Genomic DNA, 14,983 nt, shown 5'->3' on the forward strand with positions numbered 1-14,983 from the left:
CTGTCATGTAACTATGTTTGGTGTGTTTGAGGGGTATAGCTCAGTGGTAGAGCATTTGACTGCAGATCAAGAGGTCTCCGGTTCAAATCCGGATGCCCCCTGATGCACTCCTTTGTTTTAAGAATAGTCTAAGAGTACATGAATGTATGGCTCATAATAGCAACAACTTCGGTGTAATATAACTCGAGATTTTTTCCCTTTTTGCATGGCTCCTTTCTACATTCTTCATATTGACATGAAATTTCTGCAGTGGCTTTTGTCCAATTTCCTCGCGGGTGACACAGCCCCCCCCCCATGTCTAACAGAAAGTCCAGCCGCACCACAAAACAAAGCAAAACAAAGTCATTTCAGCTGCTTTTACCCACGATCATATCCTTTCCGTGCTGACTCAAAGCTCAGGACCATCGGACCAGAGCTCTGCCTTTGGGTTCAGCTCCCACATCACTGTGGCGGACCAGTGGAGCATCCAACGTAGATCAACTGGTAAACTGTCATGTTAGATGCCAAGAACAAGATGCCAAGGTACCTTGAACTCCTCCAGTGGGGGTCGGATCTCTTCCCCAACGCATAGACAATTTCATTGAAATGTCAAGACAACCTCTTTTGTCCTGCTAATGTGGTCTGTTTTGTTAGCCCAAATGTCCAAAATCACAAGGGTTTTGCCTTTGTAGGGAGCATTGTAGTACATGTCACATGTGTACTACACATGACATTAGAAAGGATGGGAATTTCTTCAACACGACAAGACTTCTGATTCAAAAACATTTTGTTGAAAAAAGCCCATTATTTCTGGAACATCTTATGTGAACTACAATTCTCCCTACATAGGAGAGATCTTGGTCCGTTTGGACAATTGTCAATCTGCCCCCACTTTGGACACATCATCATGTTTCATTGTTTGGCCACTGCTTTCTGAGTTTTGCCAGTACTCTTATAACCCCCCCTCCTCCACTCCGGGTTTCCATAGATTAGTGGTTATCCTGTTTGCCTCACACGCATAAGGCCCACTGTTTAAAACTGCGTGGAAACATGGGCTTTCTATTCCCTCTTTTACAAAATAACTGGTGGTCTAGTGGCTAGAATTCGGTGCTCTCACTGCTGCGGCCCCATTTCGATTCCCGGTCAGGGAGTTGACATTTGGATAGGTTTTTACTGGAGAGAGGATTTGTCTTTGGCCTCGTTGGAATGGTTGGGGTCATCTTGAAGCGCTGTTTGGGAACAATAACTCACGGACTCGGTTTCTTCACTATTACATGACAAGAGACTGGTCTAGAGAACGCGGCCAGGATTAGGTTTGGGGTATTTGTCTGACGCTGATGGATAGATCCTGGACTCATTTCCGATCCCACATTTCTTTGACAAAATACAAAGGATTCCTTTGGGAATGCTGGTATTGATTCTGCTGCATCTCGCATGGTAAGCAAGCACTAATTCCCCTGGTTTGGGGTATTTGTCGGATGCTAAGGGGTAGATCCAATCCCAACATCTCTTCTACAAAAGGTGAATAACTCCTTGGAGACTGTGGGCATTGATCCCAAACAAGACAATACAAGGTGCTAGACAGGAGAATGCAGTGAGGACTGGGTTTAGGGTGATACCTATGGCTGTATTTGGCCTAGATATTGGGATTGGAGCCCAGATTAGTGTTTGGTACTTGGGAACATTTAATCACAAAAAACAAAAGAGGTTTTGGAGAAAGCAAGCATTGATCCCACTACCTCTCACATGTAAAGCGAGCACTCTACCATTTGAGCTAATTCCCCTGCTACTGCAGCATTGGCAGAGAAATCTTCTGGCATACTCTACTTGTCTTTGCAGATGAAGAGGCCCTGGTCCCGAAATGTCCACCTCCAAGATGGACTGAGGTCTTAAACTACCCACATGGACAAGCCAAATATCTTCTGGACAAAAAGAGTTCATGGTCAGACACGACAAAGGTTGAGCCGGTCACCCGAACATGAAACTTTTGATGTGAGTGTCCGGGATTCAAGTCCCTGTTCAGGTGACCAGGTCTGAGGTCCACTTGCAAACGCCTCCTTTTTGCCCTCAATATACGAGGGCAACAGGACAATCCCTTGGTACTCTATGGAAACTACATGAGGAGCCTGGCTTTTAACTGGAACTGGAAAGACTTGTGGCCCCGCACACAAACCAAGTATCTTCTGATCAGCTGATCCTTGACATCAGCTGTCACAGACATTGGTGTAGTTTAGGGACCTCATCCTGATCCACGGTTACCACTGATTTGTAGAATAAGTGAATAAGTCATCATACGCTTACTGTTAAAGGAAGACACTGTCCAAACACTCCATTGCTGCAGGGCAAGTAGGTTCCACCAAGACTTGAACTTGGATCACTGGATTCAGAGTCCAGAGTGCTAACCATTACACCATGGAACCCATTGCTTTGGATGTGACTGGGACCTTTTGGCATAACAATGGAGGCTTTGCAAACCAGGACACCAACTTTACTCTTTGATAAGCACAAAGTATTTTGGGGTACAATCCAGGGGTCTTGTGCTCTCACGGAAATGGCTGTCCTTTTCCAAAAGGAGTTGAGATAAAATGTATTCAAATAGACAAACTGCATTGATCACTCAATCAGAATTTCTCCGTTTGCCAATTTCAGACTGCGTCACAAAGACTCAAGTCCAACTCCATCGACAGGGAAGCGGAAGTCCTTCAGACAAGACGGCATTGCCATTCTTTCCTGGCAGACATAACATGAGCAAAGGGCATGTCCTTCGAGCCGGACTTGATCCTGCAACCTAAGGATGCCAGCTTGAACCACTACAGTCCTCCGCTCTTCCAACTGAGCTATCGAAGGTCTTGTCGCTTTGAGGCTAGTGAGTACGGCCGAGAGTTCAACGGCGTCTCATTGCGGTTGTGGCTGAGAATACCACTATTGACAGAATTTGGATTAGATAATCAAGTCTTGTGGTGGAGAGTCTCAGGTGGAGAGTCTCAGGTGGAGAGGTGTGACGTTTCTGATTGAATTCAGAGGTCATCAGTTGGTCCTGAAAACGGTCTTGGCACTTCTTTTCACGATTTCCAATCCCACATCTCTTTTACAAAATACAAAGGATTCCTTGGAGAATGTGAGTATCGATTCTGCCACTTCTCGCATGCTAAGCAAGCACTTTACCATTTGAGGTAATTCCCCTAGTTTGGGGTAATTAGTCGGATGTTAAGGGATAGATCCAATCCCAACATCTCTTCTACAAAAGGCAAAGAACTCCTTGAAGATTGCGGGCATTGATCCCACAACAAGACAAGACGCTAGGTGCTAGAGGGCAGAATGCAGTTAAGACTGGGTTTAGGTTAGGACTGAGTTTAGGGTGATACCTATGGCTGTATTTGTCGTAGGTATCGGGATTGGGGCCTGGATGAGTGTTTGCTACTTGGGAACATTTAATGACACAAAAACAAAAGAGTTTTTGGAGAATGCGGGCGTTGATCCCGCTACCTCTCACATGCTAAGCGAGCGCTCTACCATTTGAGCTAATTCCCCTGCTGATGCAGCATTGGCAGAGAAGGTCCAGTCTCACAACTATTTTGGTTCCTTTGCTGGAGTACGTCAAAACGACACAGTCTCTGCCTTTTTGAGTGCAACAATGATGCAGTCTCTGGAGGTCTAGTGGCTGGGACTTGGTGCTCTCATCGCCGAGGACCGGATACGATTCCCAGTCACGGAATTTACATTAAAATGTCAGGTTTTGACTGGAGATAGGATTTTTTTTATCTCGGTGGAATGGTTGGGGTCGCGATCTGTGAACTGCTGTCATCCTGAAGCGACTGACGACAGAAATCCAAATAAAACATCAATAAATGATAGAAAGCATCGTCTGCTATGGCTGCACTGTTTACATGTCCTTTGACGAGGTTGTAGATTTATTGTCTTTGTTCCTTTTGAAAATCCAAATTCTAACGGAACCGACTTGCCCTGCAGCAATCAAGTTGTGAACAGTTCCCTCACAAATGAGGTCGTCTGTAGAAATTCTTAACCATCTATCAGGGATGGCAACTGAATGAAGAATCAATACAATGAATGAAGAATGAAGAATACAAATTTCCCCACTGAGGGACGAATAAAGGCATATCTTAATCTTAATCTTAATGCCAGAAACCAGCCTAGGATGTCAGACAATGCTTTGATGCAGACTGGTCATGATGCCTCTGAAGTTCACCAAAGCAGACCTGACTTAAGGTGACTCCACTTCCAAAGTTCTCAGCGATGACTGAACGTCTTGCTCCTTCTGTTCCCTGAGAAACTCGGTCAGCTGTAAAATTGATCAAACATCAGGAAGGCAACATCAATAAAAAGCAAAACAAAAAATGATATCTAGAGCAGAAAAAGGCCCGATTAGCTCAGCCGGTAGCGAATGAGACTTTTAATCTCAGGGTCGTTTGTTTGAGCCCCACATTGGGCGATTCAGCCCTTTTATTGATACATCTTGAAGGTGATTATTCATTATATTGTTTTAGTTTATTATACTCATCTGCACAATCTGAAAGATGACCCTAACCATTCGACCAAGACAAATCCTATCTCCAGTCAAAACCTAACCGAATGTCATTTCCCTGACCGGGAGTCGAACAACGGCCGCAGTGGTGAGAGCGCCAAGTCCCAGTCACGAGACAACCAGGGACTGCATCATGGATGCACTCTGAAAGGCAGAGACTGTGTCGCTTTGACGTACTCCAGCAAAGGAACCAAAATAGTTATGAGACTGGACCTTCTCTGCCAACGCTGCATCAGCAGGGGAATTAGCTCAAATGGTAGAGCGCTCGCTTAGCATGTGAGAGGTAGCGGGATAAATGCCTGCATTCTCCATAAACTCCTTTGATTTTTTGATGAAATATTCCCAAGTAGCGAATACTAATCCGGGCCCCAATTCCGATATCTAGGCCAAATACAGCCATAGGTATCACCCTAAACCCAGTCCTAACCTAAACCCAGTCCTAACTGCATTCTCCCCTCTAGCACCTTGTCTTGTCTTGTTGTGGGATCAATGCCCACAGTCTCCAAGGAGTTCTTTGCCTTTTGGCGAAGAGATGTTGGGATTGGATCTACCCCTTAACATCCGACAAATACCCCAAACCAGGGGAATTACCTCAAATGGTAAAGTGCTTGCTTAGCATGCAAGAAGTAGCAGAGTCGATACCCGCATTCTCCAAGGAATCCTTTGTATTTTGTAAAAGAGTTGTGGGATCGGAAATGAGTCCAGGATCTATCCCTCAGCGTCAGACAAATACCCCAAACCTAATCCTGGCCGCATTCTCTAGATTAGTCTCTTATCATGGAATAGTGAAAAAGCCCAGTACGTGATTTATTGCTCCCAAGTAGCGCATCAAGGTGACCCCAACCATTCCACCGAGGCCTTGCAGAGATGAAGAGGCCCCGAAATGTCCACCCCCAAGATGGACTGAGGTCTTAAACTACCCACATGGACAATCCAAATATCTTCTGGACAAAAAGAGTTCGTGGTCAGACAAGACAAAGGTTGAGCCGGTCACCTGAACATGAAACGTTTGATCTGAGTGTCCGGGATTCAAGTCCCTGTTCAGGTGACCAGGTCTGAGGTCCACTTGCAAACGCCTCCTTTTTGCCCTCAAAATACGAGGGCAACAGGACAATCCCTTGGTACTCTATGGAAACTACATGAGGAGCCTGGCTTTTAACTGGAACTGGAAAGGCTTGTGGCCCCGCACACAAACCAAGTATCTTCTGATCAGCTGATCCTTAACATCAGCTGTCACAGACATTGGCGTCGTTTGGGGACCTCATCCTGATCCACGGTTACCACTGATTTGTAGAGTAAGTCAATAAGTCATCATACTCTTACAGGAAGACTCAGTCCAAACACTCAATTGCTGCAGGGCAAGTAGGTTCCACCAAGACTTGAACTTGGACCACTGGATTCAGAGTCCAGAGTGCTAACCATTACACCATGGAACCCTTTGCTTTGGATGTGACTGGCACCTTGTGGCGTAACAATGGAGGCTTTGCAAACCAGGACAACAACTTTACTCTTTGATGAGCGCTAAGTATTTTCGGGTACAATCCAGGGGTCTTGTGGGGTCAGCCAAGCGTTTGACGGCGTCTTCACTGTGTACTGCTTTCCTTTCCTGAGATGCCGGATGGTGGTCCAGAATCTCTTCGAAGCCGTCCGGAAGTCCTTCTCCATGGTTTCTCCAAACTCCTCCCATGTCAGAGTTATTGCCTCAGCGAATGCCAAAGCCGCGGACCGCTTGGCTTGTCGGTTCCTGTCAGCTGAAGTCCCATGAGCCAAAAAGGCCCAATAGAACTCCTTCAGCTTGACGGCATCCCTCACCAATGGCATCCACCTTAGGGCCACAGCCGCCTCGACAATGGAGGCACAGAACATCCCTGCCTCCTTCTGGATCTTGCAGGTCACTGGGAAGATATTCGGCTCAAAGGACCATTTGGTCCCGAACATGAAACTTTTGATCTGAGTGTCCGGGATTCAAGTCCCTGTTCAGGTGAGAAGGTCTGAGGTCCACTTGCAAACGCCTCATTTTGCCCTCAAAATACAAGGACAACAGGACAACACCTTGGTACTTTATGGAAAATACATGAGGAGCCGGGCTTTTACCTGGAACTAGAAAGACTTGTGGCCCCGCACTGTCAGAAGTGGGATTTGAACCCACGCCTCATTAGAGACTGCAACCCTCCAGGTCTCACTCCTTCTGTTCCATGAGAAACTAGGTCAGCTGTGGAATTGATCAAACACCTTTCAAGCCGCAATTGTCTTGTTTTGTTGAAGAAAAGCCCATTATCTCGGGAACAATTTTCCCTACAAAGGAGAAATCTTTGTCAATTTGGACAATTGTCAATCTGGCCCCACTTTGGACACATCGTCGTGTTTCATTGTTTGGCAACTGCTTTGTGACTTTGCCAGTCCCCTTAAAAGACCCTTCCCTCTGGTTTCCATAGTGTAGTGGTTATCACGTTTGCCTCACACGCAAAAGGTCCCCAGTTCAAAACTGGGTGGAAACATGGCCTTTCAAGTCCTGCTTTTACAAAAAAATCAAGGTGACAAACCGGAACAAGGATATGTGTTTGATGTCTGAAGGTGTGTACACAAGCATCCATCCCCAATTTGGACACACAATCCATATTTCCCGGATGACTGATGGGCTGGGAATACATAACAGGCCGGTGTTGGAGGACCTGAGGAACCGCGATGGTTCATAACGTAAAAGAAATTCAGAAAGATAAGGCCCACAAGCCCTAAGAATTTAAAAACCTTGGAGAGATAAGAAAGAGAGATATATACCATTAGTAAAAATAAGAAGGCCCACAACCCCTAAGACATTTAAAAACCATTAAGCGGTGTAATATGCGCCTGCCTTCTGTTCCTCGTCAGCACACGTGCAGCAAAAGTTGTTCTGTAAAAGTTGCAGACTTGTGATGTTTCTTTTAGGAAGACCAGAAAGCAGGGCATTGCAATAGTCAATACGACTGGAAATAAAAGCATGCATCAGCATCTCTCTATTTGCCCGAGAGAGGAACGGGCGGACTCTGGCTATATTCTTTAAATGAAAAATAAAATCCTGTTTTTGTAACATTTTTAATATGTGAAATAAAATTGAGCTCAGTCCCCTTAAAAGCCCCATCCTTCAGGTTTCCATAGTGTAGTGGTTATCATGTTTGCCTTACATGCAAAAGGTCCCCAGTTCGAAACTGGGTGGAAACATGGCCTTTCAAGTCCTCCTTTTACAAAAAAAATCAAGGTGACAAATAGGAACAAGGACATGTACTTGATCTTTGAAGGGACTTGAACTCTTGACCCTCAGATTAAAAGTCTGATGCCCTACAAACTGAGCCTCCAGGCCTTTGCTCAGATGACTTGTTTTTGTGTATTTGTAATGCAATGTTTTCTGCATGTTGAGCAATTTTCAACAGGAAAGATATCTTCCAGATGTATCAATAAAAGCGATGAATCACCAACACCAGAAGAGGACTGCTGGAATTGAACAAACGTGCCCCTCTTTGCTAGGCTATCTTTTACCCTCCTATGCTGTGTGCTGAATTTAAATTAGTTAAATTAGTTGTATCACTGGTTGAAATGCCACAGCTGGCATTTTCCTGGTCAGGTCCATTATCCACGACTGGAATGATTTGGCAGCAAAGGACTGTCAGATTGTACAACACAGCTGAGCACTTGGAAACGAAAATTGAGAGAGGTCTTATTCTCGTGAGAAGGGTTTGCTCTACCCGAATCTTAACCCTACTCAAGGTTCAACTCAAGGTTCACTGTGACATACAAAACAAAAACTCCCTGTCTGGGAATTGTACCCCAGGGGGTGATACTGTCCACTATACAATATATCTGGGGACGTCGACCAATGAAATCCATCCATTTTCTGTACCTTTTCTGTATCCTCATTAACGGACTGTATTCCCCACCCGTTACCAGCATGGGGACATTCCAACCCAAGATGAGAACACACTGGACCAGGTACACAGCAACATACATGGCACAGACACAGCTTCACACTGCCCCCACTTTTAGCCACGACTGAAAAAGCAGAACCCCACCTTAGAAGCTGAAACACTCACTTGGGAGAGTGTTAGACTGACGTTCTGAAGGTCCCTGATTCAAGCTTGGGTTTCAGCACAATCCCTGTTTATGTTGCGACTTGGCAAACAGTTTGAAAAGGTTTGTTGGCTGGCTTCATTCTTCAAAAGGCCGGAGATGAGGTTACAAGACAAACCAGTGACCTCAAGGGCACACGTTGAGTCCACCTGGCCATGTTCTCTAGACGAGTCTCTTGTAATGTAATAGTGAAGTAACCCAGTCCGTGATTTATTGTTCCCAAGTACCAAACACTAATCTGATCCCAAGTCCCGATTTCTATGCCAAAAAAAAGCCTTAGGTCTAACCCTAAACCCAGTCCTAATTGCCTTCTCCAGTTAAGCACCTTATCTTGTTGTGTAGTACTTTCCAGAAACTCAAGTCTATCATTTATGGACGTGTTTTATTCGTTTTTCTGTCGTCAGTCGTTTCAGGATGACAGCAGTTTGCAGATAGCGCTTAAAGAGGACCCTAACCGTTCGACCGAGGACCAAGACAAATCCTATTTGTAAAATCACAAATACTTCAACTTGCTGATATAGTTCATCTTCAAACAGCTAAAATAATGCATAAGGCTAAAAATAAGCAATTATCTAAAATTGTCATCCAATACTTCTCTACAAGAGAGGAGAAATATTATCTCAGGGAAGAAGTACATTTGAAACACTCCTATGCTAGTACTTACATATATGCACCCAGACAAGGTTAGAGGAGGTTACAAGCCAAACCAAGTTGAGTCCACTGAGTCATCAAGGTGAGCCCGAGGGTGGCTAAGGTGTTTCTTTCACAGCTCGTTTTTAAACCTTTCAAGCCGCGATTGTCTTGTTTTGTTGAAGAAAAGCCCATTATTTCGGGAACATTTTTCCGTACAAAGGAGAAATCTTTGTCAATTTGGACAATTGTCAATCTGCCCCCACTTTGGACACATGGTCATGTTTCATTGTTTGGCAACTGCTTTGTGACTTTGCCAGTCCCCTTAAGAGCCCTTTTCTTCGGGTTTCCATAGTGTAGTGGTTATCACGTTTGCCTCACACGCAAAAGGTGCCCAGTTCGAAACTGGGTGGAAACATGGCCTTTCAAGTCCTTTTTTTACAAAAAAAAATCAAGGTGATAAATGGGAACAACCTGACTGGCTCAACTTTTGTCTTGTCTGACGACAAACTCTTTTTGTCCAGAAGATATTTGGATTGTCCATGTGGGTAGTAAGACCTCAGTCCATCTTGGGGGTGGATATTTCGGGACCGGGGCCTCTTCATCTCTGCAAGGACAAGTACAGTATGCCAGAAGATTTTGTCTTCATTGAGTTGTCCTTATTTATCAAGGGCCTGGATAGCTAAGTTAGTAGAGCATCAGACTTTTAATCTGAGGGTCCAGGGTTCAAGTCCCTGTTCAGGTGGTGAGGAGTAGTATTAAATGTGAAACCAATCTCTTTTATCCTCCTCCTGTGGTCAAGTCCAAAATGCCGGGAGACTTCTGCTTCCTCATCCTCAACACCGAGAAGGCCAAAGAGAAGCGACACAGTCTCTGCCTTTCTGAGTGCAGACCAAAAGCAGTCCCTGGTGGTCGAGTGGCTAGGATTTGCTGCTCTCACCGCTGTGGTCCGGGTTCGATTTCCGTTCAGGGAATTGACATTTGGATAGGTTTTGACTGGAGATAAGATTTGTCTTTGGCCTCGGTGGAATGGTTGGGGTCACCTTGATGCGCTACTTGAGAACAATAAATCACGTACTGGGTTTCTTCACTATTCCATGATAAGAGACTAATCTAGAGAACACGGCCAGGATTAGGTTTGGGGTATTTGTCTCACGCTGAGGGATAGATCCTGGACTCATTTCCGATCCCAACATCTCTTTTACAAAAGGCAAAGAACTCCTTGAAGATTGCGGGCATTGATCCCACAACAAGACAAGACGCTAGGTGCTAGAGGGCAGAATGCAGTTAGGATTGGGTTTAGGTTAGGACTGGGTTTAGGGTGATACCTATGGCTGTATTTGGCCTAGATATCGGGATTGGGACCCGGATTAGTATTCGCTACTTAGGAACATTTCATCAAAAAAACAAAGGAGTTTATGGAGAATGCGGGCATTGATCGAATGACAAATGACGAATGACAAATGAACATAACGGGAGGGTTAAGATGACTACACTTCCAAAATTCTCAGCTATGACTGAACCTCTCGCTTCTTTGTTCCCTGAGAAACTCGGTTGGCTGTGGAATTGATCAAACATCAAGAAGTCCACTTCAATTAAAAAAAAAAAAAATTAAAAAGTGATATCTTGGCCGAAAAAGGCCCGGTTAGCTCAGTCGGGAGAGCATGAGACTCTTAATCTCAGGGTCGTGGGTACGAGCCCCACATTGGGCGGTTCAGCTCTTTTGGTGATACATCTTGAAAATTTCTTTCCTGTGGAAAATTCTGCAACATGCGGAAAACATTTCATTCGAAGTACACAAAAACAAATCCCATTCTTGTCTGACCACAAATGCTAGAGCGCTCACTTCGCATGTGAGATGAAGTGGAATCGATGCCTGCATTCTCCAAATGGTATATTATGCCTTTTTTTTTGCCAAAAAGCATTCTCAATCTCCCACATCGTACCGGATACTTGGATTAATTGCATTCTAATGATGTTTCCTAAAAACACAGGTGGTGTGAAAACTGGTGCATTGGTATAGTCCGATGAGGATGGGATTCGAACCCATGCGTGCAGAACACAATGGATTAGCAGTCCATCACCTTAACCTCTCGGTCACCTCATCTCCTTCGTGGGGATGGTCTTGTGGACTTAAAATGACACATCTTAATTAGTGTTTTGGTGTTGCAGAAATTGTGGCAGCCTTCTTGGACAGCGGGGGGATTTAACTCAAAGGCTAGAGTTCTTGCTCTACATGCAAGAAATAGCGGGTTTGATACCCGTATTGTCGAAATTATATGTTCTGGCTCTTTTTCCCCAACAAAAGCGTTCTTGATCTCCGACATCGTAGCTTATACTTTGATTCATTGCATGCTAATAATGTTTACTAAAAATACAGGTGTGGTCAAAACTAGTGTATTTTTACATCACCACACTTCAAGTGGACAGACAATCTTGGTAGCATGGCTACCGTGACAAAAGCCCATTTTCCTCTCCAGTAAATGTGCATCAGCTGAACACTTTGCAGACCTAATGCTGTGAACATTTGCGCGAACTCAAGGTCGGGTCCTACATCCTGTTTGTGTCTGATTGTAACATGATATGCATCAGGATTCTGTATGTCACCTCCCAACTGCACTTGTCTGGTCTTAATATGTAATTGGCTGTGTTGTCATGATCGACGTTGATGAAATCAAGAGAACAAAGTCAAGAGATTCAATCCAACGCGCTCCCAACTGAGCAATTTCAGCTGCAAAAGGGTTTTTCTGCTTTTTCAGTCTGGGCTAAAAGTGGGGGTAGGGTGAAGCTGTGTCTGTGCCACGTACTATGTTGCTGTGTACCTGGTCCAGTGTGTTCTCATCTTGGGTTGGAATGTCCCCATGCTGGTAAAGGGTGGGGAATACAGTCCGTTGTAGAGGATAAGCGGTACAGTGGAGTTCACGGGTTGAAGTCGCCAGGTACCATAAAAATGGTAATGGGCCACGAGGGTGTTCTGAATTCCCCTTTGGCCAAATTGGCTAAATGGCCGTACAAAAAGCACCATACTTGGAGCCTGTGGTCAATGTCAACAGTTGGGCTAATTCAGTTCCGTTGAGACGGTGATTATGTACCAAGTCAGTTATGTCAGTCAGGATTTGGTCAAGGTTGTTGTGTGGTTTTGACATGGATAAGGCTATGTATCTAAATTTAGGAGGAGTCCATGGTCTGTAAACATACTGAGGTACTCCCCCTGCTGTTGCGGAACTTGCGGGACCTTGCAAATTTCCCCACTGAGGGACGAATAAAGGCATATCTTATCTTCTACCATAGGGTAGGCTTTTGGCAAGAAGCCGGATTCTTAATCCTACTTCTTGCCATTCTTCATGCTTTCCCAAGTTCCAACATTTCCTTGGGAGCGAGTTTGATAACCTCGGGGTGGGGACATGATGTGCCAACGGGGTTGGGAGGATTCCAACTATGGTCTTTTGGTTTGAGTGTGTCATTTAATTGAGTCGAATCAAATGTTCCCCAAGAGAGGGTGGACATGGGTGTCTGTTCAGAGGCAGTTGCAGAGTGATCATAAATTGGAAATGTCGGGTACAAAGATGTGGCCTGAGTCGGAGTTTGTAGAACTACTGATGACTGAAAGTCTCGTTCCTTCTGTTCCCTGAGAAACAAGGTTGTCTGTGGAATTGATCAAACATCAAGGTGGCCACATCGATAAAAAAGAAAAACAAAAAATTATATCTACAGCAGAAAAAGGCCCGTTTTGCTCAGTCGGTAGCGCATGAGACTCTTACTCTGAGGGTCCTGGGTTCGAGCCCCACATTGGGCGGTTCAACTCTTTTGTTGATACATCTGAAATATGTCTTTCCTGTGGAAAATTGTTCAAAATGCAGAAAACATTGTATTCCAAATACAAAAAACAACCCCCTTCTTGTATGACCACAATTCCTAACTTGGTCGGCTGTGAAATTAACTAGGGACCTTTTGCGTGTTCGGCAAACGTGACAACCACGACACTATGGGAACCTGAAGGAAGGTGCTTTTAAAAGGACAGGCGAAGTCACAAAGCAGTTGCCAAACAATGAATCACGACGATGTGTCCAAAGTGGGGGGAGATTGACAATTGTGCAAATTTCTCAATTTCTTATCAATAAAGTAAATTTGATTAGAGATCAGATGATAGATGTTGATGGTAGACTGTCAGATTCTATTATAAAGAACAAGACCATGTAGGATAAACTGCCTAGTTTTCAATTTAAGAGGGTAAGTGTAGATGAGGTAGTAAAACTGTTGCATTCCATTAAAAGCGATGAGCCATGTGGGATTTATAATTTGGTTGGGAGGTTACTGAGGGCGGCAGCAAAGTTGATTCAGGAGCCGATTATTGAGAATGGTGTTTACCCACAGTCCTGGAAGATCGCAAAGGTGCTAGATGGAAAAGGTTTACTTAAACAAGTTAATCCTTGTGTGCACGGTCATCTCCTTGGACTTCTCGGTGTTGAGGATGAAGGAGCAGAAATCTTCTGGCATACTGTACTTGACCACAGAAGGAGGATAAAGGAAGTAGGTTTAACATTTCAGGGAAGGGGCCTACCTTCACCGCCTGAACAGGGACTTGAACCCTGGACCCTCAGATTAAAAGTCTGATGCTCTACCAACTGAGCTATCCAGGCCTTTGTTGACTGAGGACAACTCACAAGGTAAAATCTTCTGGCATACTGTACTTGACCTTGCAGAGATGAGAGCTTCTTCTCTGGCTCTCAACAAAGGCGGTCGCATCTTTCCCCTCTCCTCCCTATCCCTTATCTTCCCTGCTTTGTTGTCCCCTGTCCATCCTGTCGATGGAGTTTGACTTGATTCTTTGTCACGCAGTCTGAAATTGGCAAACTGAGAAATTCTGATTGAGTGACCAATGCAGTCTGTCCATTTTAATACATTTCGTCTCAACTCATGTTGAAAAAGGACAGAGCCAGTACCCAAAAATACTTTGCGTTCATCAAAGAGTAAAGCTGGTGTCCTGGTTTGCAATGCCTCGATTGTTACGCCAGAAGGTGCGAGTCACATCCAAAACAAAGGGCATGCTGGAAGCATAGCATGCATTAGTATGGCTTCAACTGAACAGAAGTTGGGCGGGTGTGAGTCTCTGTGGCGCAATCGGTCAGCGCGCTCGGCTGTTAACCGGGAAGCTGGTGGTTCGAGCCCACCCAGGGACGTTCTCTGGATGCATCAGTGTCACTGTTCATTCGTGTTTGCGCTCCCCTCTTGCACAGCACTTGTGTGGTTCCCAATTGGCAAACTGTGTGTCAATGACTTTTCAAAAGCACATTCCAACTTCCATGGTCTAACACATTTGATCAGAAGTTAGGTTGATCAAGTCGCAGATTGTTTCTGTTTGTTTCTGCACAGGTCTGGTGAAACACAGAAGCTCTGCTTGAAAATATTAGCTTTTGCAAAAGCGCCAGCCAGGATTATAGATTAAGAGATGACGGAATGATTTTATGTTAAAAGGAATCAAGTCAAACCCCATCAACTGGTAAGCACGGGCCCTTAAGAGAAGACACTGTGCACTGTTGTGATTTTTTGACAGACATGTCTAGTAAACAGGAGATCCTGGGTTCAAATCCCAGCAGTGCCTTCTCTGTGTTTCAGCAGCTCCTATGCTGTTATTTAAAAGAAATGTTGTTCTTGTTCTGTTGAATAAATACCCATCATTTCTGATGTCATATGTAGTATACATGTCACATGTACTGCAATGCTCCCTAC

At 44.7% G+C, this 14,983-nt stretch overlaps 10 non-coding genes across 10 annotated transcripts; 5 read left to right on the top strand and 5 right to left on the bottom strand.

Moving 5' to 3' along the window:
* Positions 1 to 29: 29 nt before the first annotated feature.
* On the top strand, positions 30 to 101 carry trnac-gca (transfer RNA cysteine (anticodon GCA)). Its single transcript has one exon. It is a non-coding gene; the product is annotated as a tRNA-Cys (tRNA).
* A 2,226-nt stretch (positions 102 to 2,327) lies between these two features.
* On the bottom strand, positions 2,328 to 2,399 carry trnaq-cug (transfer RNA glutamine (anticodon CUG)). The gene has a single exon. It is a non-coding gene; the product is annotated as a tRNA-Gln (tRNA).
* A 340-nt stretch (positions 2,400 to 2,739) lies between these two features.
* On the bottom strand, positions 2,740 to 2,826 carry trnay-gua (transfer RNA tyrosine (anticodon GUA)). The gene is given in 2 exon segments: positions 2,740 to 2,775; positions 2,790 to 2,826. It is a non-coding gene; the product is annotated as a tRNA-Tyr (tRNA).
* Positions 2,827 to 5,886: 3,060 nt separating this feature from the next.
* On the bottom strand, positions 5,887 to 5,958 carry trnaq-cug (transfer RNA glutamine (anticodon CUG)). Its single transcript has one exon. It is a non-coding gene; the product is annotated as a tRNA-Gln (tRNA).
* Positions 5,959 to 6,947: 989 nt separating this feature from the next.
* trnav-cac (transfer RNA valine (anticodon CAC)) lies at positions 6,948 to 7,020 on the top strand. The gene has a single exon. It is a non-coding gene; the product is annotated as a tRNA-Val (tRNA).
* A 627-nt stretch (positions 7,021 to 7,647) lies between these two features.
* On the top strand, positions 7,648 to 7,720 carry trnav-uac (transfer RNA valine (anticodon UAC)). Its single transcript has one exon. It is a non-coding gene; the product is annotated as a tRNA-Val (tRNA).
* A 1,878-nt stretch (positions 7,721 to 9,598) lies between these two features.
* Positions 9,599 to 9,671, top strand: trnav-cac (transfer RNA valine (anticodon CAC)). Its single transcript has one exon. It is a non-coding gene; the product is annotated as a tRNA-Val (tRNA).
* A 1,607-nt stretch (positions 9,672 to 11,278) lies between these two features.
* On the bottom strand, positions 11,279 to 11,360 carry trnas-gcu (transfer RNA serine (anticodon GCU)). Its single transcript has one exon. It is a non-coding gene; the product is annotated as a tRNA-Ser (tRNA).
* A 2,460-nt stretch (positions 11,361 to 13,820) lies between these two features.
* trnak-uuu (transfer RNA lysine (anticodon UUU)) lies at positions 13,821 to 13,893 on the bottom strand. Its single transcript has one exon. It is a non-coding gene; the product is annotated as a tRNA-Lys (tRNA).
* Positions 13,894 to 14,359: 466 nt separating this feature from the next.
* Positions 14,360 to 14,433, top strand: trnan-guu (transfer RNA asparagine (anticodon GUU)). Its single transcript has one exon. It is a non-coding gene; the product is annotated as a tRNA-Asn (tRNA).
* The last annotated feature ends 550 nt before the right edge of the window (positions 14,434 to 14,983 follow it).

This window comes from Doryrhamphus excisus, linkage group LG6 (genome assembly GCF_037039965.1).
Source record: "Doryrhamphus excisus strain RoL-2023G ecotype Guam linkage group LG6, RoL_Dexc_Guam_v1.1, whole genome shotgun sequence".
NCBI lineage: Eukaryota > Metazoa > Chordata > Actinopteri > Syngnathiformes > Syngnathidae > Doryrhamphus > Doryrhamphus excisus.